The following is a 27,174-nucleotide window of genomic DNA, read 5'->3' as shown; positions in this document are numbered from 1 at the left end:
TTTCAAAGATGCCTAAGAGAAGAAGGGGCAAATTCTAGTACTTTCTGAAAACTTTTACAGCACTAAATTTAGTCTAACGAAAATATTATTTTTCTCTTACACTACAAAAGTAACGCCACATATTATAAAGAAAACACAATATTATATAGGTATAGATGTGTGAGTGTGTGCACACAGGTGTTTGTGTATGTGTGTTTTGCCTAGTTTCAACAACACAATTGCACAATCTCTGTCCCCTGGTAGACTTTAAGTAACTACTTTTGACTCTATGATCAGTTGTGGACAGCGTTTTCTGACACACACTGTAATAGACTACATGTTGCTTTAGGATAAGGATTATATCTAATACAGACCTACAATCTCTTTCTCAAAGCCCCTGGGGCCAGACATGTTTTCAATCCAGAATGTGGGAGCAGATTTGAAGGGTTGTATGGATATATCCCTATCTGGAGAAGCAACATGTAATCAAAGACATCAATAGTTCTTCAGCAAAAAATGGTGAATAATCACACTAGATAGGATAACTAAAGTATAAATTACCTTAAACCAGCCTGAAAAGGTTTTGCTACCAGATGAGTTTGTCAAATCAGGTTTTGTCACGAAATGGGTAAAAAAAACTGCATATTTAGAGTTCTGTCTAATTTCAGAATAACAGAAAGGAAATGTGGACCTCTGTTTCTTTGGTACCCTCTGTAGATCTACCCTGAGGTACTTGTCAGCCAACTGAGAAATGTGTTGTTCTCCATAGCTCAAATTAATGTCACATGCCCCAATTCTTCTTTGGCAATGAATTAGAAAAATGAATATATTAAGTTTTGAGTTGATCAAAGTCAAATTGGCATTTCTCTTTGGCAATGAAAATAAGATCATATTTTTAGAGTTATTCAAGTAGCACAGAGAATTTTAATACATTACAAAAAGATCCAATATAGAAGAGAAAATGGGAGCTGATCTTGAATGGTTTTTTTTGGTTTTTTATTTCTTTGTGGCTGTCATTCATGTAGCTGATTTGATTGACTTCTGGGGCTAGAACATGTGAAAGGAAAAGTGAAAAGCTGAAACACTCAAGACTGTTTCGAACCTGGACCGCAAAACAAAGACTTCATGCTTTCTCTGAGCACCATTCTCTGATACATAGACCTGATAAACGAGGACTTCTACATGTACTTGATGCCTGAGTTTTAGAGAGAGAGAACAACTAATGCAATTAACTGATTCCTTTAAGGGCAAAATATATACATTTTCTTGCTTTGTATTTTTTACTATCAAAACTGGACTTTCAATAATCTTAATCTTTTGAAAGATCATTTTTGAAAATGTTTAATGACACAGAAAAAATAATTTGATATGATTATTGAGTTTTCAAAGAGATTTTTAATAGGATTCAACCATATTGCCTTTGAATTTGAAATAAAATTCAGTTTTCAAAAACACAAAAGAAATAGGTACACAAACTAAACGTTATTTGAGTCTGATCTAAACCATTTGTTATACTACTCTGCTCTCATTGATTCCATATATGCCTATGTGTATACACGTAAGTTCAGAATGAATACCTATAATTTAGACTGAGATCAATTTATAACATTTAACAATGAAACAAGTATACTCTGAATTAAATTTTTGAGAATCAATGAAAAAAACTAGAACTGAAGAGACCAAAACATTGCTAATAGATATGCTCTTCTGTCTAAACTTTCCCTTTTGAATCCAGCCCACATATGTGATAAATTTGAGTACAAACACCTCCAAAATAACCCTTCCAATATATAGTAGATTTACAAGTAGAATAGGCTAAGAAGAAAGGAATATTGTTGACTATCAAAATATTAAAAGCAACAAGGTAGTTTTTTCAACAATATTCTACTCTGTTAACTTTAGCATGGTAGTTGACGCTTGGTAAATAATTCACAAATATTTTCTCTGTGGTCTAAGTGCCCTTGCAGTTACATTGGCAAGCATATTATACAGTTCATATGAACCATGCATGAGTATATTAAGCAAGAAAGAATTGCTTCAAACTTACCTGAGTTCTACAATTTCACACAGAATTAGAGACAAGGTTTAGGTCCTGATTCCAAATTGAATGGTTTTTTCAAGTATAGCCACTGCCTCCTTTCTTTCAACTGCTATATTTAGTAGCTCTATTATATGCTTGATGATCAAGTTAAGAAGGACTGCTATTTAGTAGTTGCTTGTAAAGGAGTTTAGAAATTATATAACTATATAGCAAATTCTTGAGCTAAAAGAGTTCTATGGGGCCAATGATTATGCTGGTTTAACTTTCCTAAAACTTTACTCTGAAAATAACAACTATCCTCTATTTTAAATCGAAATAAATATCACTGCAACTTTCCATTGTATTCACATATTATTGAACATAATATTACTTAAAAATATCCATAACTATGCGTTATTCCATGTGATGAATCAGCAACTGTTAATTTTCCATCTTGAGCACATTATTTATAACTGAATGAGTAACAATTCTGGCCTCAAGGGACAAATAAACCAGTAATTAACTTTAATTGTCTGGTGCTTATAAAAAGTTTTGAACTGTAATAAGACGCAGGTGATCAGACAATGCTGATCTCAAATAGCCTCTATTAAAAGATTAAACACTTCGCACTATCCAAGTTGGAGGGAAATAAAATACAATAAGGCTTTCAAGTAAGGACACCTTTGGAACTCTGATGAAAAGAATCCCATATGTACTGCCACGGCCCAGAAATGCACCAAACAGCCTGTTCGTGTAAAGATAACAGTAGTGAAAATGTTTGAAGGATAAGAGGGAAAATCTATCAGCTTTTAATTAAAATCCCAGCCCTACCACTTTTTGACTCTAAACATGTAACTTCACTTGGCCTCAGTTTCTTCATCTGTAGAGAGGAGATAATAATCTTGGCCTCACAATACCAGATAAGTACTCTAGTAAATTATACTTCTCCAGCAGGTCGGGCTCTCAGGATGCTTCAGCCACTTCTCCTAGAGTCCTGAAGCTTTCACATGGCAGGGCAACATGATTATTCACTAGAGCCAACCTTCCTGGGTTATCAGAGAAGACAATGAACCCTCAGGAGTATCTTTAAAATTCTCTAGCAAGTTCTTGATTTGAAATGAGAATGCATATTGTTTTAAAAAGAGATAGGTATCAGATAAGATAAAAGAAGCATAGATTAAATAAGCTCAATTCCTGATAAATACAGTACCAAAAATTTTTTAATCTACTGTACTTATAACTCATTCAATCTAAAAATTTAGATGCTTTCTCCTTGAAAGATAAAATATATAACATATTTACAAAGAAGTCCCATTGTACTTAGTCACTTTAAAGCTGATTAAACAATGATTAATACAGACCTAAATCTACCTAATTTTATGAGAAATCATGGGCTCAATTACCTTACAAGTAGCCCTTTAATTGGTCTGAAAATACTAAAGAAGATCCCCCAATGTGCTAGATGCATGGTGCTTAAAGGAGCAGTTTCATCCAATGGTGTTTGTGTTGATTTGAGTCTTTTGTGGACCCCAAAAAATCATGTTCTTAAATTGAACCTAACATGAACTTTTAATGAGATTTGATTAGATTCCCCCATTAGGGCATAGCCCAGGGTAGGTCTTAATCCTCTTAGTGGAGTCCTTTATAAATGGATGGATAAAAAGCCACAGATATAGAAAAAAGCCACAGAGACAAAGAGAAGCCTCTAGAAGTTGAAAGAAAAGGAACAGCCACAGATGAAGCAGCCCAAAGCTAAAAGCTATACCACCTGATGAGAGGGGAGAAACGAGCAAACCCTGCCATTTGCCTGACTCCCCACAGCTACAGCTCAGAGCAAAAGCATCTCTGATGATACCATGATTTGACACTTTCACTGCCTCAGAACTGTTAAGTTTTTAACCAAATAAATCCCATGGTAATACCCAACCCATTTTACAATATCTGCATTTTGGCAGCCTAGCAAACTAAAACACTGTTGATGTTAAAGCATCAATTTAAATGAACACAAGAAAAACCAAACCACATTCTTATCTTGAGATGTGAAACCATGTTCCTCATGAAGTTATAACTCTCTCTCAAGGAAAAACAGGGTTGACTTGAAGTTAACTTGAAGTATTTACATTTGAAAGTGATTTTATACTAGTGAATGTTTACACCCAGCTGATAAGCATTATATTTTGTCATTTTAAGTATTATTTTGCATGACTAGCTGAAATTTAGATAAGAGTTTCATCCACACTTAAAACCAAGTTACTCAAAGTTGGAAAACCAATACAGGTGAAGAATATAATAACCATATTATATGCCAGATATTGCCAAAACTGTTTATATGAAATAAAGCATAAATTCACTTTAGTTTCACAAATTTATTATTTATTAGTTTAGTTTAAGGGATGCCCTTTATTGATTTCACTGTTTATATACACAATTATGTATACTATATTGCTGCTTCTATTTCAGCTCAAAAAGTGACTATTAAATCATTGAAGATAATATGAGAAAGATCTAAATCAAGGTTTATGTTTGTACTAGGTTCAGGTTTTGACCTTAGGCCCCAGAAGTTATCGGGTCAATGATCCTGAACAAGTTACTTCACCTCTCTGAACTTTTTTTGTAAAGTAAGAGAAAAACAAAACCAAATTTTTCCAGCAAGCTATTAGGGTTACATAAAAATATATACAAAAAGCTTTGCACACAGCTATAAATATGCCACCATTATATACTCTTTTCTTTTTCTCTCTGAAAAGTTGTTGTGAAGATTAAAACATATCTAGAACAGCGTTATAATTATAAACTTTTGTTGGGGGGGGGGGAATCATGCCCCTCACCAAAGGCATGTCCTAAGCCCTAGTTCTGTGGGTGTAAATCTTTTGGTAAAAATGGACTTGTAAAGATGTTATTAGTTAAGGTTGTCCAAACTGAATGAGAATGAGCCTTGATCCAATATGGCTGAGGTCCATATAAGCAAAAGAAATTGGCCACAGAGAGAGAAGTCATGGAAGATCCAGAAGGTGGAAGTCAATGAAATCCAGAAGAGAAAGGAGAGGGCATTGTCGTGTGCATTGTCATGTGTCAGAATAGGCAAGGACCAAGGGTTGCTGGCAGCCTGTCCTGAAATGTCACCAACTTCAGGGAGAAAGCATCACCTTGGTGATGCCTCAATTTTGGACTTCTCCTAGCTTCAAAACTTTTAGGCAATAAATTCCCATTGTTTAAGCCAACCCCCCTTATGGTATGTGTTTTAGTGAATGGGAAACTGAAACAACTGTACAGTGCTATTAACATAGTATATGTTTGAGTAGGTTCTATGTATTCATCTTCTAGTGGGCCAATTTCTACCCATGTCCCTTAACATTAGAGAAAACAGAAAGTAATATTTCTAGTGTCCCTTCTTATATGGCTCACTTCTTCCTAGGTATCAGAAATTTACCTCTTCTTGACCCCTGTAACAACATGAGGAGATCAGTGTTGGTTCTCAGCTAAAGTCATAGCAGGAACTGTGGTCAGATTCTGAATCTTAACTATTTTCCAGCAGACACAGCCCAAGAATCCCAAAAATGCTTGGGGAATGCAGCTAGTGTTTCAATCTCTAGAAGCATTCAGATTTGCCCATGTGTAATACTCAGGCACTATAGGTAAACCTTTTACTCTCATGTATATTGAGCCTATAGACTAAAGTATTTATGGTTCCTAAATGGTACTGTGGACTTTTTGGTATTTACTAGAGGTTGCCTCTTATCTTCTCAAGGCATTTAGATTAAAAATAAAAAGGAGAAAGAGGCCTACAAGTATCCCTTTGAGGAAATAGAGAAGGGAGATCACTAGACCTGGGCCCTAATGTCATTCCCCATTTACTAAACTGTTGTCATTAGAAAGTTACTGTATCCTTTACTTCAAGCCTCATTCCTGGTATATCAAAAAAATAATAATAATAGTTCTTGATTAATAGCAATCTTGTAGAGTTGTTGTGAAGTGTAGGGATATTTACAAATATACCTTTAAGTTACATTGGGGGGGCCTAAATTCAAAAGTAAGGCCTACTGGCAGGGTGTCAAACTTCTGAGCTATCTGCCCTGCCTGTAGTACCTGAATGTCTCTAGAGCTCTCAGGAGCCCTGCTATTTGAGGCACTGTTTACTATGGCAGTCAATGAAAAGCTGCTGAGATATGCATAAATGTAACCTCTGGAATGACCTCCTGACTCACTTTGAAATCTCTTATCCATAAAAACTCATTTATATTTACCATTTCCCCCTTTTGGTCAAGGTCTTTTTCCAAATGCATTGCTAGCTGGTGCTTGGCAATAGTGCCTCAGTGCCATGGAGGCTCATCCCCGAGAGTCATGTCCCATGGCAGGGGAAAGTAGTATGTCTATATGCTGAGTTGAGCTTAGAGAGAGGCCACATTTGAGCAACAAGAAGGCTTTTAGGAGGTAACTCCTAGGCAATACATTATACTAGGCAAAGTTTCAATTTCACAAGAAGGTTCATAAATACAATCATCAATATCAAGGGCCTGGTGTAATGGTCTGTCCTCCTTTGCTAGACTTATTATTATTCTAGCAATAATAATTTGATATAAAGGCAGTGGCCACCACAGGTTTTGAGGGGAAGGCGAAGGAAGAAGAGGTATAATATGGGGCATTTTTCAGACAATGGAGTTGTCCTACATGACACTGCAATGACAGTTACAGCCATTATATATTTTGTTAAAACCTATAAAACTGTGCAGGGAAACGAGTAAACTACAAGGTAAACTATAGTCCATGGTTAGTAGCAATGCTTTAGCAGTGTCCATCAATTGTAACAAATGCACCACACTAGTGAAAGATATTGTTGATGTGGGAACAGGTGGGAGGGGGAAAGGGTGGGATATATGGGAATGCCCTATACTTTTGATGTAACATAAATGTAATCTAAAGTTCTTTAAAAATAAAAAAATTTCCAAAAAATGCCTTTATGTGTCTGATATATGAAAGTAAGTCTCAAGAAATGGTAGTTGGTTTTCTGTTAGTACTTGTCTTCTTTACCATTTTCTACTACCCATTTCCCTATACTCTGACAATGACAAGATTAAATAGGGAACAGAAAAGGGTCCTGGCTAATTTGTTTGCCTTGGAAGCAAATTAAAATCACTGCTAGAAGTCTTAAAAATACCTGTGTGAACACCATACCCCAAACCAACTAAATCTGAATGCCTGAATGTGAGTACCCAGGGAGCAATACTTTTAAAATTTGAGGTGATTTTAACTAAGGTTGGAAGTCAATCACCATATTGATTTTCAAAATATTAGAAATGTCTATGGAATTTAACCAAGGATTAATTTAGTGGCTATTTGCCATGACGAATTACATTTACCCCCACCAGTGATTTTATTAACAATATTCTCAAATCTTACTAGATTATAAGAGGCTGAACTCAGTTGTTAATGGGAAAGTATCTGGGCTATCCCACCTGCTCTGCTCTGCTCAAGCTTGATTGTAGTAAAAACTTAAGATCCTAACAGACTTATTTCTTAAAAGCAACTATTAATAGAACATCAATATTTTCTCCAACACAAGGATAATCAAATCAGGCCCTGGAAGATCACTTGAGGTTCCTTACTGTTAAGGGAAAATGTGTTATTAATGTTAAATCAAGGCAAATAATCCTGCTAATGCAACATGGTCCTATGTAATAAACTGAGTTCTTTTATTCTTTCCATCTGTCAGTTAATGCTCATGGTATGATTACCACTTTCTAAAGGAAAGAGTTACCAGTAAGCAAAGAGGGCCTGGTGCCAAGGTTACCTAGGGCAGTGCTATGCAAAGTGTGCTTCTCCAAGAGTCAGCATCAGCATCGGGGAGCCTGTTAAAATGAAAATTATCTGGCCCCACCCCAGACCTACTGAGTCAGGATCTCTGAGAGTGGGTTCCAGGAATCAGACTGAACATGCTGCTCCTGTGATACTTATGCACATTAATGTTTGAGAATCATTGGCTTTGTGGATAGCCCAAGTAGGTAGATAAAATTATATAAAATTATATATTCTCATCCCATTCCTTTCTGCATCCATTTTTTTCCACTTTCCCACAAAATGTCAAAGTGTTCACAAAATAATTTTCATGCAGAGGGAATTTCTTTGGTCAGCTGCAGAATGATCATGAGGACTGGATGAGGTCTGCTCAGAAAGGGTGAATATTTATTTCCTTTGTAAGAAAGGAAAACCTTGCAGTCTATTTTTTAGTGAGGAGACAGCACACAGAACACAGCATAATATAGACTACACATTATGTTTCAGCAGGTCCTGAAGCAGTCAGAATGCCCTGGTGGCTTGACAGGATAAAATCCAGAAGTTGCACAAAATGCAGAAAGTTAAAATTATACACTTACTGAAATAAAATCTCGTTTTTTGGGTTGCTTTATGATGAATGCCTATATATGTGGTAAAGGAATTCTTGATAATCCTGATGTCCTATAAGTAACTAATTCGAAATTGAATAAACAGAAACCTGCAGGAAAGCTGTGATTCAAAGTGCCATTTCATATAACAAATGATGCATAAGGCAACATCAATTTCTGAGAAGATAGAAGAGATACGATGAGCAATTGGATACCATGTCTTTTCACTTTCTAATAATGATTGGAAACATAACTTCATTAATGTTCAACATTTTAGTTATGATGAAAGGAGGGGTTAGGGCAGCACTGTAATTCAGAAATATGATATCCTTTACATAAGATTTTACAGTTGCTACCCCCTACCCATTAATTAGAAACTAAAATTCTGGAAAATCTGTTCCATTTTTCCTGAGCTACCAAAATTGTTGGGTTTACTAATGCTTAAAATGAGTATCTGTTTCTTAATATTCTGAAAATATTTAATATATCTATTGGTGGAGAATTTTCAAACAGACAAGAGACTTATGCATCAGTCACTTCTCAATTATTCTTTTAATTAGAGAAAAGCTATTGTATAGATAAACCAAAAAAGCTGATAATTAAAATCTCTTATATAGACTTTAGAGCACACATTTGTATTCATATGTGGACGAGCTTGAAATTTTTAGTTACTACCCCAAATTATGAAAATAGAAGGGCTTCATATTCAGTCCTTCCCATCACTTACCTCTTGGGTTGTTAAGGAAAAAGAGCTTTTTTAATGATCACGAGAATCCCAATTACTACCCAGAAAGGTCACTTGGCCCATCTTGTTCCTTTTAGCAATAAGAAAGAAAGCAGAGTGATGTAATTTTGAAATATGAGGAAAAAATATATGATTCTGCCATTTAATAATAAATTCAAACTAAAACACTACATGTAGAAAAGACATATGACTTATTTAATAATGGTTCTCATGGTAACCAAAGTCCAAAGGTCTGGGGTTGGGCATTTTAGTTACTATTTTCCTTATTTTATTATGTATATGTGAGATCCTTACTACTCTCCCTGAATACTAACTTTCTTCTCCTGAGCATCAAGACACTTGTTTTGTTTTTTAACATGATAGGACCTTAAATAAATAATATCTGAAACATGACTTCACCACCACTTCCATTTTCCAAAGCAAGCACATCAAATGCTCTTTTATGTGAGAAAATGTACTAAGCAATTGATATGTTAGGCCATTTCATAGAAACAGAAAAGCAAATCTAGAAAGATACATCAAGTAATCAAGATATTGACATAAAGAAAAAGAAATCACTGAGTAAATTTATTACAATTTTTTCACAAATTTTGTTTACTGTCATAAAATTAAGTATAATAACCATAATAAATAAGTTTCTTGGGATTGTAGCTTTATTTTTGGCCAGTTTTAAGTTGATTTAAATTTCTTCCAAATAAACAAATTCCTATATTACTCCCAAGAGCCATATAAATCTGTGATTGAGGAAAAAATATATTTTTCTAGATATAAATCACTTCAATGTTTTTTCCAAAAGCAATGAAAGAAATAGCAGTGATATAGGATTAATAAAGAAAAGATTCAGTTCATTTAGCAATTTTAATGAAATGTACTAGGTGTAGAGACAAACATATAATTGGCAGACCACATAGTCTTTGTGTTCAAAAGGTAGCTAAACTAGTTGGGACATGAAACTATTATATAATATACAAAAATTACATTTAGTAATATTTTACTTACATAATTCCAACTAAACTGCAAATTCCTTTGGAGTAGACACCATTTACATATAGTGTTAAAGCTTCTATATGATTAAGGCAATTTGCATTAAATCTTAGTTGATATGATTAGGAGAAATAAAAACAGTATAGGCGGTCACAAAATTGATTGATTTCATTGGAAATAATCTGGTAAATTTTTACAGAAGCCTTAAGTTTCAAATGAAGTACACTAGAGAAGAGGAGAATTTGGATAAAGTGAAGCAGACAGGGCATCATTAGTTATAATAAATGACACAGGCAAAGCTCAGAAGCAAGAACATGGACAATTTGTGTGAAAGACACCAAGGAATTTTCTTATAGGTAGTTGTGTTAGTTAATGTTGGTTGGGTAATATATACCTGAAACTTGAGATCCTTGGAAAAAACAACTGGAGAGTTTGGCTCTTAAATTTAGATTAATAAACAGGCCAGAAAAGTTTATAAGTAGGTCTGTAGTACACGGTTAAAGTAATAACCACTGGAATCAAACAGATTTGCAATTGGCCTCATTTGGCCCTTTACTCTTTTATATATTAGGCAGGCATTTTACTTCATGTCTCTCAATTCAGAGTTGGAATAATAATATATAATCCATGGAGTTGTGACAAATCAGATAATATAGAGAGAGGCATAAAACAAGAATGCAATCAATGATAGTCACTACAGTAACTTTTGTAACGATGCTGATGATGCGACCATAAGAATTACTTTTTCTGATGGTTGAGTGAGATGGGTGGTGGGAGCAGAGGCACTGAGTTCAGCAAATTTTGGTTTGTGCACTTGTAAAGCCATGAAGCAGAGATGCCCAGTGCATTTTTTACAAGATAGGCCTGATATACAGGGGAAAGTTCTGGTTCAAATTTCAATATTTATATACAAACACAGGTATAATATCAAAACAATCACTGGGACTAAGATGACACAGTAAGTACACGTAAATCGAGGTAAGAGTTTAGGGCAGAAACCTCAGGAATACAAATACTTAAAAGATAGCTAGAGGGAGAAGACTACAAAAGTTTCTGAGACTTGAGAGAAAACTCAGAAGATGGCGTTATGAAATCCTAGAGAATTACATTTTCTCAATAAGCTATTCCTCAAAACTGCTGCAAAGCTTTTTTTCTTGTGCAAGGGTCCACAGTGTGATAAGGCCAGCTATGTTTTAGGCTGCAGAATGGTTGGCTGGGTGTGGCTCTAAGCTTTGTACTGAATGCATTTCTGTTCACATCTCTACACTCACCTTAGATCATCAGATTCCCAGGATATGTGCTTCTCATGGCGGACAGCAGGCTATAAGAACCACACCAAACTGCAAGGGCACTTTTTTTTTACTTTTTTTTTTCTTGGCGGCTATTGAATTTTATTACACATAATCTGACCCAACAATTCCACTTCTAGGAATGTACTTAACAACTGGTACACTCACCAAGAGGGCAAAGATGTTCACAAAGATGTTAGAATCAAGCAAGATTTGATGCTAAATGCCCAACACAATGAAAAATGGATAAATCATGTAACATTCACAGAATGAGATATTAGGCAGTCATTAGAAAGAATGAAGTAGACCTGTAGATTACAATGTAGAACTTATCCTAAGATATTGCAGTTTTCAAAAAGATCTAGTTTCTAAAGGATAACATTAAGTTTATTCTTGAAGACTTCTTTCAATAACCTGCTGAAATCTCTGCTTAGCTCATATGCACAAGTACTACATTGGCAAAGGAAGTCATGTGACCTAGCCCATCCTCACCTGCTGTAACAGTACGCTCTATTAACTGTGGGAGCAAAAGAGAAATGAGTACAGGCTGAACAATTAAACCCAACTATCGCAGAAACATTTTAAGAAGGGAAATTCAACAGTGTCAAATATTGCTGAAAGGCTCCCTAAGATAACAACTAAAACGTGCCCTTGGATTTAGGAACAAGGAGTAAAGTGCAGTCTTATTGAAATGTCTGGGATTAAAACAAAACAAAACTAGGTTTCAGAGGGTAGAAAAATGAATTGAAGGCCCAGAAATGGTGAAGTAAGCATAGGTGAATGCTGAAAGAAATTTCGCTGTGAAAAGAGAAAGGGAGAAAATAACTGTTATTGTAGTAGTTTGCAGGAGACAAGAGCTTGCAGAGAATTTTGATGTTTAATTTTGTCTTCCATTGTTTTTTTAAGATGAAAAAAATTAGAAATTCTTGATACTAACATCAAGCAGTCAATAGAGGGAGAGGTGATAATCAATGCAGTGAGGCACCTAAAAATTGGGGGACAGATATAATCCAGAACATGAAGTAGAAAGAAGCCTTGGACAGAGATTGGTTTACCTCTATCGTTACAAGGAATTGAAAGGATGGATGGGTGTTGATGTTGCTAAGGTCATAGATTTTGAAACTACAAGTGATTCTGGAAAAGGAAAGAGAAAAGTAGCTGCAAAAGACAGCAGTGTCAAAAACAGAAATGAAACGTTTGAAGGCGGGGAAAATATATGAATATGAGAGAAAATATTCCTTTAAGGTGTAAAGAGACAAGCCAGATACAGGACACAGGCAGAGGGATTCAAATTAGAAAAGAGAAAGGACTCCTCTTTCTTTGAAAATTTTAAAGGATAGTAGTTAAGATAAAGATATGTAGAGAAGAAGCCAAAATTAACTAATTAAGGCATTTCATCTCCCACTGATTTTTTTCAGTACCTTAAGTATTGTGTCATCTTCCAGAAGATATACCATTAAGAATTGTGCAAAAAGTCTGGATTTAGAATTCAATATAAAAGTAACTAGCATATATGTGAATTACATTAGGAAATCTAAAAATATAAATAAATAAAATAATTGAGACCAGTTAGAATGTCTCTCTACCGTCACATTAACAAGAACGTAAAGGAAAATCCTTTGTTCTGCAGTATTTTTCTGAAGGTCATATGAATAACCATTATTTGGTAACACAAAATTGTTTCATAAATAGTACTCAATAAATATTTTAACAAAAAGTCATGATACTCATACCTGTCACTTTATATCAGACAGTATTCAGAGGAAAATTCCCAGTATATTCTCAGCATGTTGCCAGAAACCAATAGTTAATGGATAAATGTTAATAGAAAACCTTGGTGATACAATTTGGATTTCCAAAACAAAAGCACGACCACTAATAATAGACTATAATTTCTCTATAATATAAAATCAAATAAATGGAAGAAAAATTTAACCTCAAATTGTACTTAAAATTCCAGCACATAAATACAATTTCTATTTGAGAAGAGAAAAGTAACCAGGGATTTTATAAAATCACTGGCGGTATTAACAAAAACCAATACATCAATTTTTGTTAATACTCAAATAACAGAGGAAGCATTCTTTGCTCTTGCTGTGTAAATAAATCGCTCATTATTTGCCAGCCACCTTGAAAACTTCATAGGCTAAAAAATACTTATACATTAACATTATCAAGAGACAATCCTTCCAAAGATCACTCAGAAAAGTGAAGACTTATGAATTCTAATCTCTGTACTGCTGCTTTTATTAATATGACTTTGAACAAGTTAAATTGTCTAGTCCTTATTTTACCAATTTATAAAACAAAAGTAACCATGCATCTAACATATAAGGTAGTACTGAGAATTACATAAGATAAATTATTTTGAACAGTGCCTGGTACATAATAACCTCTATTAACTGCTAGCTTCTCTGTTATTAACAATGCCTTCACTGTACCACCGCTAGGATGGGATGAGGTTACAATAAGAAACCATCATAATCTCCATCTTGCTTAAACTTTATATAAAATATGAATTTGGGGCAATTCTATAACTACCAAAAGTCCTAATAACTTTTTGCAGATTTGGTGGGAAGGGAAGTACTTATATTTGAGTAAGCTTTCTCAAACTAAGATTTTAATAGCATAAAAATTTTTTCTTATATTTTTGTTTGCAGATAACCAAGAAAGTGTTAATAGAATTTCAGTATGAATACCTGTTTAGGGATAAAGTACTCCAAGCAATTGGAGGCTCAGAAAGTTTGTTTTCACCAGAGTCACCAGACTGACATCAAAAGTAAAAATCAGATAAATTAATTAATAAATGAATAAATCTGATCAATTCATTAATCTGATAAATCAGGCAAATTAATGAGAAATTAGTATTAATAAATTTATAATTGGTAAAATAAAGATTTATAAATATTGTAAATATATTTCCCTTTTTTAGAAGTTCTAGATTGTAAGCTCAGTGAAGATGTGCTTTTTCTTTGTAACCATTATTCTCAGCTCCTGCAAGCACCCTTACACGTGATGGATTGTTGGTTGTTCTTTTAATGAATGAATAAATTAACACAATTTCATATCAAAAAAAAAAGAAAAATGAAGACTCTAAAATATTGTTTCCCTTTCAAATTCCTTACCCTGCCCCAATAAAATACCGTCTTTGAAGACACATCAGTAGCCCATGATTAGTTATTTTTTAAAAATGTATGCCCAAGCACAACTCAAGACTCAAAGATTAGATCATTCTACGCACTGAAGTCAGTCAGTCTTTAACATGAAAGGAAAGGGATCCCTTACTGTTGTAAATATGAAGAGGAGGAGAACAACGAACTGAATGACAGAAAGCAGTAATGCCCTGGCATAGGAGTGTTACTTAAGGTATTTAAAAACAAGCCGTTAGCCTGAGCAGGCGTGTGTGTGTGGGGGTGTGTGGGGGTGTGTGGTGTGTTTATATGTATGTGGTGTTGAGGTCTAAGGATAAAGTCGATCCAGGTGCACCTAAATTTTTGTCTTTCAAATGTATTCTGAGAAAAACCAGAGATGCTGCTAGAAATGCAGTTTTCCAGGTCATATCCCAGATCTACTGAACCATAATCTGCCAAGGTTCTTCATTTTTAATAAACTGCCCAGGGAAATTCTTATGAAATAGGAGTTCTGAGAAACACTAACCTATAGCACATCAGTAGTTGATCACTTCTATTATGATAATTGTAGCCCCCGATGATGAGGAAGTAGTGTGGGCATCTTCAGCTAATACATTGACGGTCTCCCTCTGGCATTTTCAAAATATGGGATATTATTACAAAAGAATATTTCAAAAATAGTTCATTTGCATGTTGACAAAAAGGACATACACTGAGCATCCCTGAGTCAAGCAGGGCTCAAGGCACTGGAGATATTAAAAAAAAGTTTAATAGGACATTGTGTCCATTCCCAAGAGGCTTATAACTTTAGTAAAGAAAGGCAGACGTGAATAATTTAAATATGGGCAACTAAGCCTTATACGGCTACTGCAAAATTCTGTGAGGGGGTACAATGAAGACAAAAATGAGGGAGGTGCCAAACAATCCGGGAGAAGTCAGGTCAGGAGAAACTTCCTGAGTGAGGTGGTATGGAATGATCTTGAAAAATGTTTCCCAGATATGCAATGCAGACACAGGCCAAACTTTCTAGCTTGCTAAATTATCAAAGGTACTTTAATGAAGATTCAAATGGTATGGCCAAGTCAATGGACATTGTAAGCAATTGTGAAGAAAGATATTTCCTAGATGAAACAAAATCCATTTGGGGGAGAGGCTGACTTAATGTTTAAATCTCTAATAAGTTAAATAATAGGCATCTACTGGCTTTGAAAAACACAATTTTTTTGGACATTCGAAAAAGGAGAAATATACCTCAGCCTCACTCTTCCCTGATGGCATTAAAAGAAGAGAGAAGGAAGAAACCAAATAAGAAATTTCTCACACTCACCATGTGTTAGCTATTCTTTGTGACTTCTCAATATACAGTTTCTACCATGTAGCAAAATAAAGGACTTTATATTGCAAGTGTAAGGTTTTGGCATGTCAAGTAGTGAATTTCTGAGCACATATCACTATGACTAATAAAATCTATTAGGAAAGTAGAAATATTGATTTTTCCCCCACTGTACAAGTTATTTTACCACAGTAAAATACATTTATAAATACTTACAAAAGTATATATAAATATATGTATACATACATGTATACTTATACATAAATAAATAAGTAAAAAACTCTCAATTTGTGCCAGGCATCAGAAGCTTCAGAGAATGGCATTTTACAAAGTACTCTGGTTTCACACAACTCTAAAAACCCATTGCTGTGGGACATTTGTGTGTGTGTGACTTAATCATGCTATAAATGACTATTTTATGTGCCCCTTTAACAGATATGATTATATGCAAACAGGAAACCATATGTGTTTATAATAATAAGCACAGTAGTGTTCTCAGCAAGGACTAAGGATGAAACCCAAAGTCCAGGACATCTGTTAACTACTATGGCCTTTAAAAAGATAAGTATGTTTTGGCAGAAATCAAGCTCCACAAGGAGCTGTGAAAAAAATTATATGAAAATATATGAATCAGTACATTTATTTAATTCTCCTTTTCTTAGTTATTCAAAGGGAGAGAAAGTTTTTGTACCTATCAACAAAATGAAGTCCAAAATGAAACAAATATTGGAGCTGATTAAAAGAGATGATTTGGAGAGTTCTGGGCTTGCTACTTTCATGGCAAGAGAAGAATTACATGGAGGCACTGTTTATTGTGGCAGTCAGTGAGATCCTGCTGAAACCGACATTAAGTGTAACCTCTGGAATGACCTCCCAACTCACTTTGAAATCTCTTAGTCATAAAAACTAATATGTGTTTCATATTTCCCCTTTTTGGGCAAGATCTTTTCCCAGACGCATCACTAGTCAGCACTTGGTAATAACCCCTCAGCGCCAAGGAGGCTCATCCCCAGTGCCATGTCCCTTGCCGGGGAGAAGGTAGTACATTTATATCCTGAGTTTGGCTTAGAGAGAGAACACATTTGAGCAACAAGGAGGCTTTCAGGAGGTAACTCTTAGGCAATAAATAATACTGAGTAAAGTTTCAGTTTCACCAGAAAAGGTTCATAAGTACAATCATGAATGCCAAGGGCCTGGTGTAATGGTCTGTCCTCCTTTGCTAGGCACTGCCCATGTACTCAGGGGATTCTTGCCACTCTATTAGAAAATGTGGCAGGACTCCCCAGGATGGAAATTCAATATTCTTTTGGTAATTGTGTGGGTCTCCACCCACCAGGACAATGTCCCATGGACACCTGAATATATTCACATGCCTTAGAGGCATGCCCCAGGTGCACCCCTCCCCACACATTACCCCATCACCAACACCCCACACCAGTGATCCTCCCTAGCACAGTCGCGACCCTTCTGTGGTCCAAAACCTCCCCAAATACAAAGCCAAAACAAAAAAGAAACAAACCAAAAAAATTAATAAGAAAATAAAATAGAAAAATTAAAAAATAAAAGAAAAATTTCTATTCATTGTGTCATTCATCACTTTAAGATGTTTACTTTTAAGTACAGTGACATATATAAAAAGTGCCACCAGAGATTCTGAGGGGAGGGAGAGGGAAGAATGGGTATAACATGGGGGCATTTTGGGGACATTGGAATTGTCGTACATGACATTGCAATGATGGATGCAAGTCACCATACATTTTTCAAAACCTATAAAACTGTGTGGGGCAAAGTGTAAACTAGTTCATGGTTAGTAACACTGCTTTAATAAATGTTCATCAATTATAACAAATTGTACACACTAATGAAAGATGTTGCTAATGTGGGAAAGTGGGGGAGGGGGAGGGGGTATATGGGAATCCCCTATATTTTTGTAACATTTATTTACTCTAAAGCTTCTTTAAAACTAAAAATTAAAAATTAAAAAAAAAGAATTATCAGGATATGTTGTTTCAAACCTAGCTTTAACTTAATTGCTTTAACATTTTTGAGACTACAAAGACCTTTCTTATCAAATATCTTATTTTACTTTAATAAATTTTCAAGGAAAACTTTGAGAAATCTGATCAAGGAAGACTTTGAGAAATCTGATTAAATCACTGACTTGTTTGAAACCATTGGTCCCAGGATAAAACAGGCTAACAGTGTAAAAGACCTTTTTTGATCTCCCATTCTCCTCTTTTCAGCTCCTTTCCTTGCTGCCTCTTAGTTTATAGTCTGTCACGGAAGACTTTCTTTCGGTTATTTGAACCCATCGTGCTCTCCTCAGTCTCCAGGTCTCTGCATGTAATACAACATTCCACCCAACATGTTGGCTCCCCTTACATCAAAGTACTCATCACAGTTTTGGGTTGACCTGTTATTTACCTATTTCCCCAGTAACTTACAAGCCTCTGCAGTCAAGGGACAAGTCTGACTTGTTCATTACTATTTCTCTAGGAATACAACACAATTCCTAGCACTCAATAGATGAGTGTTCTCTCTCACTTTCTATCTCTCTCTCATCCCTTACAAATCCTATATATAATTAATGAAGGAAAAATATAAATATTTTTCACATCATTTCTTTTAATGTCTAACTGAAGTGCCTACTTTTAGATTAGTCACTAGAGAAAAGCCCTTTTTCATGACAGAAAATTGTTCTGTTTGAAGAGCAAGCAGTGTTGGGAGGGTCATAAATGGGCAAATGAGAAAAAAAGATGCCCTTGTCTAGCTAGCCAAACCACCTGAATCAAGCCCAGAAACCAATGGGATGATAAAAAACAGAAAAAACTTACTTTCGTATGCATTTCCCCACTTTAAAAAATAACACCACTCAGAATAAGAGTTGAGCAAATTTACCAAGATCATGTATCAGGTAAGTACCAGAATATAGATTGAAATATACGTCTATTTAAACACTTAATATTATACTATGCCCTGAATGACCAACCAAAACCATATATTATATTGAAAGGCTATGACAATAAAAATCACAAACAATGAAAACACAGAAGTTTTTAGCACTTGAATTTTGCCAAGACAACTCAGGATAAATTTAAACTGAAATATTTTACAATCCCAATAATTACCAAAATACTTTATATATAGAATAACAAAACCTGTTCTAAGGGAAATGACTAATTTTATGTTTTACAATGTCATAAGTGTACAATCGTGCTTCATTTTTAAATTTGTTCAGTAATAATTTGATTTGGGAACAAGAGTATTTCTAAAATATTTGAAAGATTGATAATAGTACTGATGAGGATACACAAAAACAAGCATTCTTATTCATGTTGCTAGAATTATAAATTACTACAATCTTTTTGAAAGGTAATTTGTAAGTATCTATTATCTGTAAAAGCACCCCTTTTCTAACATTTCTACTCTGGATATGTGTTTTAGAGAAATACTCATGGAAATATGCAATAGTATGTATAAAATAATATTCACTATGTCATTCTTTATTTAAAATATTGGAAACAACCCCAAGGTCCAACAATGGTACATAAATAATTATGTTCCATGCAATTGGATATATGCAAACTCTACAAAGAATGTGTGGAAGCAAACACAAACACTATAATGTGTGGAAATGAAAGGCTTGCCAAGATACAGTAAATGAAAAAAAATGACAAAATATTACACATAGTACAATGCAATTTTGATAGTAGTTATAATAATATATTTAAACTATATCATATGTATAAATCTTTTACAAGTACCCAAAATATCAAGAGTGGTTAGCATTGTGGCTGATTTTTAAGCTGGTTCTCTCACTTGCTATTTTATCCCTTTAAAATGTAATAGAGGTGTTAAAGCCCGCACTATTTTTGCAATAAGGAAAAAAAAGGAAATTTTAGCTTACATATTTTTACAATATTTATATATTAAAAATAATACAGTGAAGATCAACAAAGCAAAAGGTTGGTTCTTTGAAAAGCAATAGAAGATTAATAAGACTTTGGTACAAATACAGAATAACAGGAATGAAAAGAGGGCCATCATTAAAGACCTTACAGCTATTAAAACGAAATATGAGGGTATCTGGAAAAACAGCACTCAATAAATGTGAGAGCCCTCCGGGAGATTGTGGTAGCTACCCTGAGTCTCAAAGAGGTTGGGCAGGTCAGTTCCAGTGCAGACAAGAAGGCAGGACAGCATGGTGGGTAGAAGGAAGAAGAAACACTGATGCATTTGGGACATGCAAACAGTTCGGTATATTGGCATCGTGGGAGACTAGTGATGGAAGAGATTGGAAGAATGAGAAAATGAAGTTAGAGAAGTAAACAAGGAAGATGTAATGAAGGACTTTAGAGGCATTGCAAAAGAATTTGAGCATCTTATTATAGGGAAAACCGGGGGCTTCATCAAAATATTTCACCAACAGAAGCATGCGATGAGGTTGGTTTTTAGAAAGATAATTTTGGTTGTGATGTGGAGAAAGGGATCAAGGGGAACAAGACTACAAGAGAGGGGTCAGATTGATTTACTGCCTCTGAAGTAAGGACTATGAATATCTCCATTTTCTACACAAGAAACAAAGTATTAGATTAAATAGCCCCCCCAAATCAACAGCTAGTAACTACCTAGTTTGGCTTCATGTGAAGCTTGCACGTGAATTTCTGTGTAACTCCAAAACCTGGGCTCCTAAGGCGCAAGTAGTCCTGCCTCTCATAAAAGAAACGAATGTAACCAACCCTAAGCAATTAGACTAGTAACAAAAAAAACAGTGCAGGAAAAGAGATGATCCGCTCACGTCTACATCATCAAAATCAAGTACAGGGGTGAGCAATTATCCAGTGATTTAAGGGCCATCTGGATAATCCTGGCAAAAGCAGATTTAGTGCCTGAGTCATTCAGATAATTGTGCAAATAATGTGCCCTGCTCTGGCTGAGTAACCTGGTCATTAATATCTCCCATAGTATGTTTTGCCCCCTGGCACTTTTGAAATGGACAATAATAGCTCAGACAGAATTAAGGCACTATTCACTTCGTGGGAGAGCTGCAAAAATAATAATAGGATCTTAATAGACTGAGAGGGTATTTAATGTGTCCCCAGGATCCATTTCACACCGGGATATACACATGATGTACGTAAGCCAAATCCCACTTCAAAGGAGAGAAGTTCATCAGCAGTACCTCCATTTGTGTGTTTTTATGTTCAATTCTTTGTCAGGTGGTAGAAAGCTTTTTGATTAAGCACTGAGAGAGACAGTTCCACAAATACTAACTACTAAAATAGATTTGTAGAATAAACTATAGTAAAGTACATTTCTGTATGTAAAAAACAAAAAAATAAATAAAAAGCAAAAAACCAACAGAGGATAATTTTTGCAATATACAACAGCTTTTTTATTATATGAAAAAAATATGAACACCCCAAAAGAGAAATAGTCAAAGGAAATGTAAAAATTGAGACACAATAAACATGAAAACATTTCTTGAACTCATCCAAAAATCCTAGGAACACGACTCATAATAATAACTAGATACACAATCTCTATTACCAAAATGGCAATTATTTTTAGCCACAATAGGAGTGTTAATAAGAGTATTGCCAAATTTGTGCATAAACTTTTTGGAAGACAATCTGGCACTAAGTGTAAGGAGTTTATATTTATACTTTTGACCTTTAAAAAGGTATGATAAGGAAATTGTCAGAAGTGCAAAGATTAATGTATATTGATGTTCATTGCCCAAACTGTAAAAAAAAAAAAAAAAAAAAAAGGAAACACTCTAAAAGAACTCTCCATATAATAGAATATTTGACAATCATGGCCCCAAAAAAAACATGGTTAAGAAAAATTAAATGAAATGGATAAATGCTTCTTATATGATTAAGGTTAAAAAAAAGTAAATATAAAAATCAATGCTCTCTATACTCCAAAATCTGTAAAATTTAAAATATCTATGTATATTCTGGAAATAACACTGGAAAGGTGACCATGGATCTCTTTGCATGGTGGAATTTTCTGTTTTTATTTCCAGTTTTTATGTAATGATGCTATATTTCCTTATAATCATAAAAATTATATTTAAATGTAATAGTTAATGGATGTATTTTAATGTAATGTTACACAATAGGCCATTCATACAATCATATGGACGTAATACCTCATCCTCTTCCTGACAGGTTTCCAAGATCGCACAACTGATCAGCTCTGTTGTCAGATTTTTTTTTTTTTAATTTTTTTATTTTTTATTGACTTTGTAATAATATTACATTAAAAATATATATGTGAGGTCCCATTCAACCCCACCCCCCCTCTCCGCCCCCCCAACAACACTCGTTCCCATCATCAGATTTTGAACTCAAGATTTCGCCCTCCAAAGATAGTGCTCTTTAAGATTTGAACTTATACATAGTGAAAGTTTCAAATCAGAGTAAAAGCAATCATGAAATTGAAAATGCATTATCCCAATAAAAATAAACGTCATCTAAGATTAAAGCAGGAAGACTTATACGACTTACAGCACTAATTCAGGTATGTAATGGCAGGTAATGCTGGTACTGCGGAGAACAGAGAAAGATACAAGTACAGTTCAGAATAAGAAAGAGCAAATTAGTGGCTGAATAGATGGTGGGCACTTGCAGAAAAAGGAAAGGAAGATTAAAAAAGCAAACTGACTACAAGCTAGAAAGCCTAGAAGACATGTAGTCATGTAGTAGCAGTTACTAAAATCCAGTTTAGTGGGGGTATCCATTTGATGGAGGAAAAGAAAAAAAAAGAAAACAGTTTTCACTGTATATATTATCATTCCTGAAAACAGAATTATTACTACAAACAGCTATAATTCATGAATAATTACTATGAGCCAAGCCCTATGTTAAATATTTTACAAGAAGTATCTCATTTAATACTAAACACACACATAAACCTCTGAGGTAAGTGCTATTGTAATATCCGGTTGACTTGGATCGTTCACTTACTATGTAAAATAAATAAATATTAACACATGGAGGCTTCCTTTCAAAGCCTTTGCTCTTAGTCACTCTAATAAAATTTTGGAATGGCTAATGGAGGAAAGATTAGAACTGGAAAAGCCAAAGGAGAATTTTATTTCCTGCAAAATAAATGGTCATCAGTTTGAAGGATCATTTGAAAGTTAAACGCAGGAAGAGGCAATAAGAGGGAGACAATGGAGGGATGGTTAGAAAAACACTAAGAGAACAATTAAGACATCAGAACCTTGCGGTATCAAGAAGTAAAATTTCAAGGAGATAGATGATACCAAAAAAACTGCAGGCCAGAGGGGAAAATAGGAAACAATAAACAAATAAAACAAACACTGGACCTGAATGAAGAGGAGGTGTTTACTAGTGGCTAAGAGAAGACAAATTCTTTGATATTCACATCATAGCCAATTTTCATGTAGAAATGTGTGGAAATGGGACCCTTTGTTGATTTCTTTTTCTAATAAGGCAATTTCATGGTATATTTTGTATACAGAAAAACAAATGGTCTATCTCTCAGTTTGGTCTCAAGGAGTATAAGATGTGAGAATATTAAAATAATCTGTCCAAGATGTGAACCTCTCTTGGGAAAATGAATCATTCCATAGGAAGATATAAAAACAATTCATGTCATTATTATTCCTTATAGAAAGGACACTGGAGCCAAAGGAAGCTTCCAAACATAGGTCCCAGTGCACAGTTCTCTATTAATAGTTTATCCCCAAGTCATTTGTGAATCCATCCAAATAATTCCTTAAGATGCTGCTTTCTCAGTGAGTATGGTTGAGTGTACTTTGTGTTGTGTTCAGTGTGGTAGAGTACACAAAAAAAACCATAAAAGTCATGGTCTTTTTCTGCAAAATACTTCCCATCCAATTAGAACAAAGACAAATCAGATATGCAAATAAAAGTTAAGCAAGAAAATAAAACGATATGGATAGGTTTCTGAATGAAAGTTATGTAGCAGAGATCCCAGAAAGGATCAATCACTCTCACTAAGAATCATTGGAAAACTTTTACCAGGCAAATTATCAATTTTAAAAAGGCCTTAGGGGGAGTGGATGTGGCTCGGGCAGTTGGGCACCTGCCTCCCACATGAGAGATCCCAGGTTCGGTTCCCCATGCCTCCTAAAGAAGACAAACAGACAATGAGCACACAGGGAGCAAAAACAAACCAGCAGAAAAATGATCAGAGAGCAGATGTGACTCAAGCAGTTGAGCACCCACCTCCCACAAGGGAGGTCCCACGTTTCCTAGTGCCTCCTAAAGAAAAAACAGATAACAAGCAAAAACAATGAAAGAACCAAAGCAAACAGATGAAGGAGTCATCTTGGGGGCGGGGAGGAGGATTTTTTTAAAAAGGCATTAGGTGGCTCGATGTCCCTGCATTTATTATCACTAGTAACAGTCATATTTATCGTTAACCCACCAAGGGCCCACCCACCCTTGCTAGGGACTATGCATTTTCTTATTTAACTGGCATAACAAATCTGCATGTTCAGTGACATTACTCTATATTTAATGATGAGGAAACTGAGACTCTAAAAGATTAAGTAACTTGCTGCAAATCACATACTCAGGAAGTTTCAGAGCCAAAATTAAGAGCCAGCTCCCTTTGCCTGTCATGGTTAGCCTGGCAGGTTAAATCACTAACATCCTAAATGACTTAGCAAACTTAGATGGCCCAATTGTTACCTCTATGAACAGTGGTGGAATTTTGTTACCAGGACCAAAAATAGTGGGAACACGAAAAGTACTCTATGTGAGGGTAAACTGCAATGAAATATAAATACACAGTAGGTTGTTGGAATAATAAGAGTTGGAAGAGTGGATTTTGGGAAGACTTTTGGCAAGTCTGTGTCCTGAGAATCTTAGTTTTTCTCATCTGTGAAAATGGAAAGATTATCAGCAGGATTAAATAATTCCAAACAATGAGAAAAATAAATGCACATACATCTGAAAACGAAATTCCACCTAATGTAAATAGATATGTGAAACAGCCGCAGAAGCTTAAATTTCAAGACCACAAGCAAAAACTTTACAAAGAAATGTATCAAAACTGCCCTTAAACATTCTAATAGCCCCTTAGTATACCTCCCGTGAAGTGACGGATCCCGTTCTTCAACCTCCCCAAATGCTACTAGCTTTTAAGTTACCACCCAAATACATTGACTCCCAAATAACCAAGGTGCAAGCATAAGCAAAAACCCTTTTTCTCTGATGAATTTAATAAAATATCTCGGAATTGATCATATATATTTGAGATCTGTGCTACATTTCAAGCTAATGAGGTTCATACATACACCACAAAGCTGAAACATGGAAGGAAACATATAAAGACCAGAAAGCACCCTTAGAACGTGTTCAAAATGATTTTGGAAACTCTCGATCCTTATGGGCCTTACAGACACATTTTGTTTTACTCAGGCTCTCGCCCGTTGGAGCACATCTTCCCCGGCCTTTTCCCCAGTGGAGAATTTGCTTCCCCTTGCCCCTCCCACCCCGTGCTTCCAGATCGCCTGGGAAGGCCGAGGCGGCAGGCTCGGCAGCCGGGAAAGCGGGCTGGGTGCGCGGCGGCTATATATAGCTCCACCTTGGAGCCTGCACACACCAGCACACACGCGAAGGCCCACGACGGAGTGGGGAGGGACGGATGCGAAAAGGCTGCGGCTCTGCGCCCTGCCTTCTTCCCACCCCCCGAATTTTTCCAGAATCTTCAGAGCAGGCTGTCCTCAGTCCCCGAGAGTGAGGCAGGAGATTGGGTCTCTGCAATTCTTCCGCCGACTGCTCCCAGCACCCTGCCTGGAGCAGGATCGGCGCGGGGCCAGCACCTCCTACCCTGAGGCGGTGCCCCCGGGAGCAGCCGCTCCGCGCCCGCAGGTGCCTCGGTCCTGGACTCCGAGAATCCCTAAGGCCGACCCCCCTCTGAGAAGCCGGGGGGGGGGGGGGGGAAAGGCGGCGCCCGCGACCCTGCGCCAGGCTCGGAGGGGAGGCAACGCCTGTCTCTCCTCAGGCTGGTCTGCTGCAGAGGGCAGGGAAGGACCTGCGCTTCTCCGAAGAGGGGTCACTGGCTGGCCCACGGCCCTGGAGGTGCGGGGCTTTTGCCCCACCCCACCCCCATCCCCGAAGGGCGCTCGCTGCTAACCGAGGGCCAGGAAACCAGCGGGTCCCGTCTCCCCTTCCCCGCAGTCATGCCCAAGATTTTTCTCACCCAAGGAACCCGGCTCGAGTGTGGACCCCAGGTGGGCGGGAGCGCAGGGCGAGGAGAACGGGGAGCTGCGGGCGTCTCCCTCTAGGGAGACCTGCGGGCTCCCGGCTGCGGGCACCCCTGCTTCCCCGGGGCGCCCCCCGGGCGAGGCCTGGGCGGGCACGGCGCTGCCTCCCGGGGCAAACTTGACCGGCCGAAAGACCTGGGGCTGGCCCGCCTGCCCTGGCCGGCCGCGCGCGCCGGCCGTGCACCTGGGCTGCAGCATCCTGCGTCCCCGCTCCCCAGGGCCGGGACGGCCTCCACCCGGCGCTGCAGGAGGCCAGCTGCCCGCGCCACCTGAGCGCCGCCGGGGGCGACCGGGGCGGGGCGGGGGAAGGGGCGAGGCCGCGGGAGCCGCCCAGCCGCCCTCCCGCGTCCACCTGCGAGGCCACCTGCCCCTTACCTGGCACCTGCTCCCGCTCGCCCCGGCGCGCCGCGGCTGCACCGTCCTACAGGTTTCCCGCTCGCGCCGCGCACACCTGGGCACGCATGTCGGCGCCCGGCGCCCCTCCTGCCTCGCCCAGCCCACCCCGGCGCCTTGACAGCAGGAGCCGGGGCTCTCGGAGCGCTCATTGGGGCCGCGGGGACAGCGGGGCGGGCGCCGCAGAGAAACCCTGGCCTCTCATTGGACAGCAGGGACGTCGCTCTCGTCCCCAGGCCCAGGGCTGGCCGTGGGCTGGGGTGGCTGCTGAGCCCAACCGCAAGGAGCGTCTGCGGTCCCGGGGACCAAGCCTGCTGCTCCGCGCCCCGGGAGCCTGCAGAGCAGACTGGCTGAGGATCTGTCCTCCGAGGCCCCGGGAGGGGGCCCAGAGCAGACACCCAGCGCTTCCCGAAGCTCGCCTGGAGGGACCATCTGCCCGGGGAGGTTTCACTGGCGAAGCTCTCAGGGGCAGGGCCTTCGAGAGAGCAGCATGAACTTCGGTGAAAAACCAAACAAAATAAGCAAAGCGGAAAAATGCATACGGGAAAAGAAAAAAAAAATACATCACAATGCAAGGAGGGAGGGTGATTTTTTTTTTTTTTTTTTTTGGTTCGTTCCTTAGAAGTTTCCATTTTTGCCTGGATGGA

General features: G+C 37.3%; 1 protein-coding gene across 16 annotated transcripts in view; it reads right to left on the bottom strand.

Moving 5' to 3' along the window:
• CNTN1 (contactin 1) overlaps positions 1 to 26,965 on the bottom strand; it is a 417,723-nt gene extending 390,758 nt beyond the window's left edge. For 5 of the 16 annotated variants that reach the window (XM_058307805.1, XM_058307804.1, XM_058307811.2 and 2 more), the window contains exon 1: positions 26,510 to 26,673. The gene's annotated coding sequence lies outside the window, so the exon portion shown is untranslated. Of the gene's footprint in view, positions 1 to 26,509 lie in introns of all 16 variants that reach the window. The other 11 variants (XM_004461142.2, XM_058307810.2, XM_058307815.1 and 8 more) reach the window with 8 other exon arrangements.
• Positions 26,966 to 27,174: the final 209 nt, after the last annotated feature.

This window comes from Dasypus novemcinctus, chromosome 12, assembly GCF_030445035.2.
Source record: "Dasypus novemcinctus isolate mDasNov1 chromosome 12, mDasNov1.1.hap2, whole genome shotgun sequence".
Classification (NCBI taxonomy): domain Eukaryota; kingdom Metazoa; phylum Chordata; class Mammalia; order Cingulata; family Dasypodidae; genus Dasypus; species Dasypus novemcinctus.
This window is presented reverse-complemented; position numbering and strand designations above follow the sequence as displayed.